We start from the raw sequence: 11,232 nt of genomic DNA on the forward strand, positions 1-11,232 counted from the left end.
GTTCGAAACTACCAGCTGTTCCATGGAAGAAAGATGAGGCTTTCTGTTCCTGCAGAGATTTACAGCCTCGGTAACCCTATGCAGGGTCACTATGAGTCGGAACCGACTCCATGGCACACCACCACCACTGCGGTGGTTTAAAAATATACTCAAAAAATTTTGATACTATTCATTTCAAGAGATGCACCTTAATTCCCCTCACATTGAGAGTGGACTGAATTTAGCAGCTCACTTCTAATACTGACATTGTGACTAAAATGATAGTGACTTCTGAGACAACGTCATTAAAATCATTTTGGCTCTCTTCATTTTCTGTGGTGGCTAAATTATCCTTGCAGATGCCATGTTGTGAGGATTTTGGAGTAACCTCATAGAGAGGAACCAAAAAAAGAGCTTCATGTCAATAAATATGTTAGTGAACTATCTTAGAAGCATATTATCTAGCTCCAAGGAAGCTTTTTCATGACTGCAGCTCTGGGTGATAGATAGCTTTACTATGACGCCATGAAAGAACCGGAACTACAACCACTCAGCTAAGCTTCTCCTGACGTCCCGAATGTAGAAATAGTGAAATAACAAACATTTCTTATTTTAAGTTAATAAGTATTGGGGTAATTTTCTACTTAGTGTTGGTTATTGATATACTCACCAAAACAACTAGTGAATTTAATAAATCTATCAAGTAAATGGCACTTAACAACAACAACAACAACAATCAAGTAAATACTAATATTTCTCAAATAATTGACTACCAACATCTTCCTTTCTGAAAAGTGGGTAGTTTGCCTCAGATGTCTTCTACCTCTTTCTATAAGATCTTGTGAAAGTAATTTAGGGAAATTATAAGATAAGGTATAGGAATCCTTGTATGGGGCTATATGATAAGCACTGGACAGCTAACAATAGGGCTCAGGGCTCAGGGTTCAAACCTAACAACTGCTCCTCAGAAAACTTACACAGGTTTGCTATGAGTCAGATGCTATGAAGATGGTACTTAACAACAACAACAACAGAGGCAGCTAAGGCCACAACACGTGTATCACTGAAATTATGAGCACAGAGTTCAGAAGTTATGAATGAATATTTAAGTGGGTATAAGTATGTATAGACAAAGCTGCCTGATTTGAGTTGCTGTTAGAACAAATATATAGGACCATGAATCACCTCCTGTACCTATTTACAACTACTAACATGTGAGGATACTTGGCCTTCGAAATTACCTGAGGAAAGGAATTTGGATTGCGGGATAATGCTACTAATAGTAGGCTAAACAAGATGGCTGAAACTATGGGTTCTCTGGCTTGCCCCTACGGTTCGATTTGAATTTCTATGATAGAGAAGAAAGACCAGAAACTGATGTGATCATTCAAGAAAGATCGCATCACTTAGAAAACAATAATCTGTACTGAGCTCAAAGTTGCACTGGGTTTGACTTAAAACTGAATTAGAAAAGAGGTCATTTCCTATCCTGTGCAAACAGATCACTGAAGCATAGAGTCAAGAATAAGATGCTTCACATCACATATAAATTGATATCCTTGGAGAGAGCATGAGGTCACATAATGAGGAATGGCAGAAAAGCTCTAGAATGTGTCTTTATAGCAAAGAGGTGGACACGGCTAAAGGAAAGGGGTAGGGCAAATCTTGTGTTATGACAGCAGTGGAGAGGTTGTTTGAACCTCTGAGACACTGCTTTGAGAATATTAAGGAAAACTGGAGTATTTTAAGGGAACTAATCTTGTAGTGTAGCATAGTGGTTATGAATCGGGCTGCCAACTCAAGGTCAGCAGTTCGAAACAACCAGCAGTTCTGCGATAGAAAGATAAGTTGTTCTGCTCCTGTAAACATTTACAGCCTTGGAAACCCTGTGCAGGGTCACCATGAGTTGGAAGCGACTCCACGGTACTTAATAACAACAACAAATTTCAGTGTAGTCCCTGGGCAGTGGAAATGCTCTACTGCCAACTAAAAGTTTGAAAGTTTGAGTTTACCCAGAAATGCCAGGAAAAAGATGTAGTCTACTGAAAAATTAGCAATGGAACACCCTATGCAGTACAGTTCTGCTCTACACACATGGGGACAGTATGAGTTGGAGTCCATTCCATGACATCTGGTAGTTAATATCATAGTAGTTTTGTGGGTGAGAAAATATGTAATAGTGTAATAAGTTTAGTCTGGAAAGTCTGGGACATACTTTAGTGCTAACAAGTATGTTAACAAATTCTAAATATGTATCTTTTCTCCACCCTTTCTATTTCCTATCCCCCTTTTATTTCCTTCCTCCCCTCTTCCTTTTTTTTCTTCTTTCTTTCTTGTCTTTGTTTTCCTTCATTCATCTTTCCACCTGAGTTCCATCTTTTGTTGTTGTTTTGTTTTTTGTTTTGCTCTCTTTCTTTTAAATTCTATATTGTTTTATTTTTTATTTTTCAATACACAGACCAAGAGTTAGGCCTCTGAGTCCAATTGCTTTTGTTGATATAGGCTTCTTCATACATACACACAGTGTTTTCATGTTAGAGGTCTCAATCTTTTTCTTAACCCTACTAAGGGTACTTTTTGACCTTACTCTGAGGTCTACCACGTATCCTACAAACCTTGACAATTTAGTAACAGTCCCATGTCATTTTAGACTTCAGAAAGTGGGCAGCTGAGTGATGCCTTGAAGAATTCGATTGCACCAGGTTGAAACCTGGCATCTATTTTGGCAGCCAAATATGATATTTCTTCCACATTGAATGGCTCACAGTCACTTTAATAATGCATTTTTCCCCAAGTAAAGCTCAGTGGAGGTACAACATCTGGTTTCTAGTGAAAAAGCTGACTTAATTTACTCAATTCCCTGGTGTGATTTACAAAGCAGCAAAGAAGGCAGAACACTTTGACAAGTTGTAGAATACCAACTGTGTCTACATTGGCAAGGGTTTTCTAAATGGCTCATTTAAAGTAATCAGGGAATCTTTTATTTGGTACCACCCTAACAACCAAAATGTTTACATTTCTAAATGAAAACCCTTTTCTTCGGCTGAAAACATTTCAGAGAACAAGTAAATGCCTTGGCCATTAAAGGCAAAGAAAGTGCTCTCCTTTGAACTAAGGAGACCATGCAACGTTTTCCAAATATCCCCAAATATTACAAGGAACATGTAAGCATTTAATAAATTCTTGGCACCAAATACAATTATTAGTAAATTTGCAAGTGAGTTAGATTGACAGACAGACTACCATTTCTTGTAGTGGGATCGTTGAGTATTCAAAATTATAGCAAACTATAATGACAAATTTTGTCTGTGATGATTGCAATCTGAAGAAAATTAGGGTAATTAAAGCAATGACTCATATACAAGTATATGCATGGTTTACATAAACTGCTAACAAAATATAATTTCTTTACCTTTATGGATTCCTTTTATTTATGTTTCTTTGAGGTAGCAAATTCAGTTTTTGAGATAATTATTATTTAATTTACATTTACTGAGCACCCATTATTTAGTGTGGAAGGTGGTATCAAAGAAAAAGAATAGATGTGGTATTTGGCTATGTAAATGTCTCTGCCATAATTTATCTAGAATCAGCAGGATTTTAAAAAAAATTTATACTATAGCTTGTGCTTGAATGAATACATGAAGCTCCCAAAAGGTTTTTTGCTTATTAAGATCATTAAAACAAAATCAGTTAAGTCATATTTAAACCACTGCCTTAAAGTCTATTCTGACTTACAGTGACCTATTCTGACTGAGACTGTAAATCTGTATGGGAGCAGATAGCCTTATCTTTCTCCCATACAGCAACTGGTGTGTTTGAACCATTGTCTTTGCAGTTAGCCGCCCAACATCTCACCCACAGCACATCAGGCTCCTTAAGTCATAAAACTGTATTTTTTAGAATATTTGTATGACCACCTACATTTACTAGAATGATCTATTCATATATATCATCAAAACCTGAGAAAATTTGTGAGAATTCTCACAGATTCTTAAATTACAGAAAATTTATATTATAATCTAGCCCACTAAATGTATTAGTAATTCAATTTAAACTTTGAATTTGTAGTGTTTGCTTTTAAAATCAATACTGACTTTAAGAATTCAAAGCTAATTATTTGAAAATCCTGCATCTGTTACATTCTGGTAGCACAGTGGATTAGGAGTTGAGCTGCTAACTGAAAGGTCACCAGTTCGAATCTATTAGCTGCTCCACTAGAGAAAGATCAGGATTCTGCTCTCGTAAAGATTTACAGCCTCCAAAACCCTATACAGGGTAGCTATGAATCGAAATCAACTCCACAACACATAACCACCAGCCACCACCACATCAGTTACAAACTATGATTGGGGCTGTCCTATATATTACCTCATGTAAATCTTTACAACTACATCTTTACAAATCTTTACATTTATATTGTTTCATTGGAACACATGAAACAAGGCAGAATTCCTGCAATTGTCTTTAAAATTTAATAAAGGGTGGAGAACAGCTGTTTCTTCTAATTATCTACATTCAATCTAATAACAAAGTGTGTATTAAACTCTGTGTTATGAGAAATATTCCATTCAGTACTACAACAAGTTTGTGCTTTATCACATTACAATTTTGAATTTTAGCTTTTTTACATATTAAATGAAATAATTACTTACTTTTAGGCCCTTATGAGTATTAAATGTCAGAAATGTGAATATTTCTGATATTATGAATTATGCATTAAAGTTTGATTTTGGGTTAAGTGAAAAATATACCAAGTGATAGTGTTGATGAATTTACACTTTGAATAAGGGCATATAAAGATATTTTCCTAAAAATATTTGTGAAAATTACATGACAGGTATTTGGTGACTTCATTTTGTTCTGTGTTGTGATTATTCTTTTATTACCCAGTTACAGTTTTCATGAAATAAAATTTCTTAATTCACTCATCATACGTTTATTACATGTTTATTATATAGCAGGAACTTTTATAAAAGATGCTATAAAGAAGTAAACCAAAGAGAAAAAGTTCTTGACTCAGCAGTTTATGTTCTAGTGTGGTTCTGGGGAGAAAATATATAAATAGCACATAATACATCAAATGGTGATAAGCCTGAAGGAAATGGTAAAGTCTGATAAAGAGATGAGGTAATGGAGAAAGAAGGTCTGTTTCAGATAGCTCAGTCTATAAAGAACTCTCTGATAAGTCCGTGTTTCAAAAGAAAACCAAACTCAGGAGTAGTTATGCAAATTTTGTTGAGAGGGTTTAACATAGAAGACAAAGGTTCTAAAAGGAGAGCATGTTAGCATATTTTATGAACAGGAGAAAGAATATCTAAGCTGTGAAACAATGAGAGAGATGGTTAACGCTAAGAACATAAAGCCAGAGAAGTATCCTAGGACAAATTGTTTAACAAATGTTAGGGCATGGTAAAAGTTTGACTTTTGTTCTGAATGAATGAGGAAGCATTTGGATGGTATTGAGGGCAGAGTTAATTGTCAACATAAATATGAATATTCTGCACATAATCTAGTATACATTATACCTAAAGGAAAGAAAAAAAAATACAAGGTTTCCAGGAAAGATCTATGAAATAATTTCATAGAAGTTGTTATTTTTAAAGGTATGACACTTAATTTTTCTAAAGCCTTTGCAATCAGAATTAGAATATTTTCCAGGCCTAAGATTGAATCTGGGCCCAAGGCACATTTGCTGTTTTATCTGTATATAACTGATCAGTTTTTAATTAAATTCACTGAAAAATGTCACAGTATTGGTAATTTCCCACAAAATAGTTCAAAGAATAGTCATAAAAATAAATTATTCTCTTTTCTTCTATTTGTATGAACTTAAATGACAAATGGGAGAATATATTACATAATATTAAAAGGAACTTGCATATTTAAACAATAAATATTTTAACAATGTAAACTAGATGATAACATAATGAGTACAATTTTATTCACAACATGGAAAACAATCCAAATCTCAACAGAACAATAAATAAATATATTGTAGAACTTTTTATAACATATGATAATATTACAGCCTTATAGTGTGTATTAACTAATATATTTTAATAAGTTGTGAATAAGATCACCATAAAATGTGACCCTAAAATTTCTGGAAAACCTATATAAAATATAGTTTCAATAAAATAAGTAAAACTGCAATAAAACTACACCAAAATCATTTCAATGGTTATATCTTTATGACAATTAGAAATGATTTTGTTTTCCTTAGAAATATGTTTATAATTTTAAAATTGTGCATAGGGATCACGAAATACACATTTAATCAGAAAATCTGAAGGCAAGATTTCCTTATCTAAGATATAAATGGTCAGATTGAAAGGTCTTTAGAGATACACTACTTCCAAACCTACTTCCTTCATGTCATTTCCTCCTCATAGCAACCCTGTATGGAATTTCCAAAGCTGTGTATTTTTTATGGGAACTAAAAGTCTCATCTTTCTCCTGTGGGACAGCTGGTGGATTTGAACTACTGACCTTGCTTATCCTGCAGTGTCACCAGGGAGGTTAAATAAATGATGCCATGTTTCACAGGCAGTCTTTCAGTGGGAGTATACAATAGTATTAATTTCATAAGTATCGATACTAATTTGTCACTAGTGGTACTACAGGTTAATGCACTGGACTGCAAGGTTGGTTTGATCCACAAGATTAGTGGTTCAAGCTCACCAGCCTCTACTTGGAAACCGTATATAGGGTGGCTGTGAGTTGGAAGGGACATGAGGGCACTTAACAAGGACGCTATTCTAATTAATTTCACTTAATTCATATTTTAATTAAATGTGTAAATGCTTAAGAAAATTATTTATGACTTGATTGTATAAAGGGATTTTCTAAATTGTGGTTTGCTGAACACTAGCTTCTAGATGGATCTTAATAAAAGAGTTGATTGAAACACATTGGGAGATTTCTACATAATAAACCAAGACATTTGTGTTAGCTTGATTTTGGATATCTTATGAAAATTTTTTACAAGGTAAAGTGTTGGAAGTTATATCTTCAAATATTGCTTTTGCTCATTTTTCTATCTCATCTCCTTCTGGGACACCCATTGTTCATATGTTGCTTTGCTTGATGATATCCCACTGGTCTATTGGGCCCTATTCATTTTTCTTCATTTCTTTTACTGTCTGTTCTTCAGGCTGGTTTTGTAGTTTTGTTACCTCCAATTGGTTGTGACTCATACTGACACTGTGTAGGGTTTCCAAGAGCAGCTGGTGAGTTTGAACTGCTGAATTTGTGACTAACTGTTCCTCGGGAGAAAGATGAGGCGTTCTGCTCCCGTAAAGATTTACAGCCTCAGAAACCCTGTACAGAGTTGCTATGAGTCGGAACAGACTCCACGGCACATAACAACAACAGCAACACTTATAATGTCAGTTACCCAAACTTAAAATTAGCTAATTCTTTCTTCTACCTTTTCAAACATGCTGCTGAACCCCTCTAGTGAAGTTTGTCATTTCAGCCATTATGTTTTGTGTTTCTCAAAAAATCTATTTTGGTTATTTTTTTTTTTTTCTTATATTTTTGTCTCTTTTTATTCAGCATTTGATAAAAAATGGTTTCGAAATGTTCCCATAGTTTATTAGACATGATTTCTGTGAGCTCTTTTAATGTATCAGGGGCCAACAAAGAGTAAGTAGAAAAATTTTATTATCTTTTAGTTAACATGAACTTTTGGAAGCCCTGTCATATTTAAGTTTTAAGTATCTATTTTAAATCAGCATCTATTGCTAGTTCCTTAATTTCTGTGCATTGTCCACACTGAGTTGTTTCTTGGCATACATCATATTTTACTGTTTTTATTTCAATCAAATAGTATAATATGACAAATCTGGAAATCTGATTTTCCCACCCTTTCCTAGATAATTTGTTACTGTTGCTTGGATTTGTGGTCTTTATTTGTTTGTTGTTTCTGTAATTATTGAGTGAGTTTTCTGTAGTAAATCTGTAAAGTCTGTGTTTGTTATGAGTGACAACTGAAGGCTCTACTCATTTAGCTTTGTAGTCAGCTAAAGATTGGACAGAGATTTACTTAAATGCATAGAAACTATAAATCTCCCTTTCCCAATGATCTCAGTATGCCTTCAACATTTAGTCAGATGATTGACAAACTTGCCTTAGCTTTCATTCTTGTCTGTGCACTCTGAAGTTCAGCCAGAAGTAAGAGTTTAGGGCCTATTCAGGTATTTTCTGAGCATATACATAGCCCTATAGTCCACGGCACATAACAACAACAACATCCATGTACAGATGTGGCACTGTAGGGTGAACACTGATCTCCTAATTATAGTGTTGGCAGTTCACATCTACCAGCTGCTCCATGAAAGCCCTATACAGGGTCACTATGTGTCGATCACTCTTTACAACAACATTCATGTACAAAGAAGCTCCGATGGTATAGGGGGTTATGTGTTGGGCTGCTAACCACAAGGTCAGCAGTGCAAATTCACCAGCTACTCCATGGGACAGAGATGAGGCTTTCTTCTCCCATAAAGATTTACAGGCTTGGAAACCTTATGCAGGGTTGCCATGAGTTGGAACCAGCTTAATGGCATGCAACCACAACCACAACCACCACCATCAATGTTACCAAGAATATCTTGGAATTACTCAAAGACCTTGTGGACATGCCATTTTCCTGCCTTGTACACCTAAGCTTTTTAGTTAGCATTCTGCTTGCCTCAACTACCCCGGTTGTAAAGTTAAAACACTTGTGTGTAATTATTTAAAAAAATAAATTTGCACCTCCCACTTTCTAAATTACACCCACTGAATTTGAATACCCCTTCCCACTAAGCCAATGCCATGCTCTGCAAAGAAGAAGTCATTTAATAGTGGACAAGACCTGAGTTGGGTTAGTTACAGACACTCAGGAAACTACCAGTCAGGTTAGTTATTGACAACATAATATGAATGGGGCTTTGAAAGGTATCTGTTTGATTCTGTAGTTTCTGGAGACTTTCAGGCTGTCCTGGAAATGTAGGCTGTAATTTTTCATGATTAGCTCATAGCTCCAGAGTGGGGAATGGGACTAGAAAAGTCAAAACACCACATATCTTCCTTATCTTTCCAAAAGTCTGTTTTTGAATACAGGTTTGGGCTGCTATAGGCCTTAGGTTAATGTCTTAATTTGAAAGACTTGTTTCTAACCAATTTTCACCTACTTTTTTTCTTTGCTTAATGAAGAAGACTTTAGGAAGCCCTAACTCAGACATTTTATGAATATCACTTGTGGAAATACCTTTTTAAAAATCTCAATATTTAAATCATACCCAAACTAATTAAATTTCTGGTAAAAAAAAAAATCAGTTATCAGTGTCTTTAAAATATGCATTGACCATTCTAATATTTAAGGAGCTCTGGTAGCATAGAGGGTTACATGTTTGGCTGCTAATTGCAAGGTCAGCAGTTTGAATCCAGTAGCCACTCCTCGGAGAAAAATGAGACTTCCTATTCATGTAAAGATTTAAAGCCTCAGAAACATTATACTGTGCTGCTGAGTCATAACGAACTTAGAAGCATACAGAAGCAGCAGAATTCTAACCTTCATATTTGACAACCACTAAACTAGAGAGTTCAAGAGATAGAATAATCCTAGGAATTTGGACAAGATGTAGACTGCTCTGGATCTTCTTCTAAACTTCATGGATGAGGAAATGTATGTGAGTGCAGTGTTCCATTTATTTTTACCTACCACTTCAGGACAGGGCATTTGTTGTTGTTGTTGTTACATGCCATCAAGTTGGTGCAGACCAATAGCGACCTTATGAACAGGAGAATGAAACACTGCCAGATCCTGGGCCAACCTCACAATTGTTGCCATTCTTGAGCCCGTTGATGCTGCCACTTGGCCAATCCATCTCGCTGAGAGTCTTCCTCTTGTTCTCTGACCCTCCACCTTACCAAACACGATATCCTTCTCCAGCGACTGGTCCCTTCTGACAATACGTCTGAAGTATGAGAGATGAAGCTTGGCCATCTTGGCCTCCAAGAAGCACTCTGGCTGCACTTCTTCCAACACAGATCTGTTGGTTCTATGGGCAGCCTATGGCACTTTCAGTATTCTCCTCCAACACCATAACTCAAAAGCATCAATTTTTCTATGGTCTTCCTTATTCACTGTCCAGCTTTCACATGCATATGAGATTATTGAAAATACCATGGCTTGGGTCAGGCGCACCTTAGTCCTCAAGCTGACATCTTTGCTTTTCAAAACTTTAAAAAGGTCTTGTGCAGCAGATTTGTCTAATGCAATACATCGTTTGATTTCTTGAATGCTGCTTCTGTGAGTGTTGATAGTTGATCCAAGAAGAATGAAGTCCTTGACAACTTCAATCTTTTCCCTGTTGATAAGAATGTTGTTTATTGATCCAGTGGTGAGGATTTTTATTTTCTTTACATTGAGATGCAATCTATACCCAAATCTGTGGTCTTTGATCTTCATCAGTAAATATTTTAAGTCCTTTTCACTATCAGCAAGCAAGGTTGTATCATCTGTATATCACAGGTTGTTAATGAGTCTTCCTCCAATCCTGATGCCACCTTTTGCTCTACATAACCCAGCTTCTTGGATGTTCTCTCAACATACAGGTTGAATAAATATCATGAAGGAATACAACCCTGTCGTATATCTTTCTTAATTTTAAACCATCCAGTGTCCCCATGTTCTGTTCGAACCACTGCCTCTTAGTCCAGGATATATTTTACAATAAGATATTCTCTCAGTTGATATTTCACATATCCTTCTCTAAGATCTATGTTTCAGCTGATGCTGTTCTATGTCCATAGCTCCTACCTGCACTTCATTCCTTTCTTTCCAACAAATATCTAGTCTGGTAAAAATGTACATAAAATCATAAAAAAATTGGTGTTTCTCCATCAGAAAACTGTGAAAAAAAAAAAAAAAAAGGCCTGGGAATAATTCTAAAATGATAGAAACACAGTGTCATCATCAATCCCAGGATTTTTTAAAGCAAAAAGTCACCTATTCTAGCCAGTGATCCTTTCCAGCACTACAGTTGAGTATGTAAATACATATGAAAAGATGAAAAGCTTGGGGAAAAAAATCTTGCTTGGTGCTCATTGCTTATATCAGGACTTAGAATTTTTGTGTAGTACCTGATATCTACTACAGCCATGTTTCCTACCATGTATCTAAAGCACTGGAATGCAAGGTTGGTTTCAACAGCAGGGTTGGAGGTTCAAACTAACCAGCCAATCCTTAGAAACACTATA

The sequence above is a fragment of the Chrysochloris asiatica genome, unplaced genomic scaffold (assembly GCF_000296735.1).
Source record: "Chrysochloris asiatica unplaced genomic scaffold, ChrAsi1.0 scaffold00070, whole genome shotgun sequence".
Classification (NCBI taxonomy): domain Eukaryota; kingdom Metazoa; phylum Chordata; class Mammalia; order Afrosoricida; family Chrysochloridae; genus Chrysochloris; species Chrysochloris asiatica.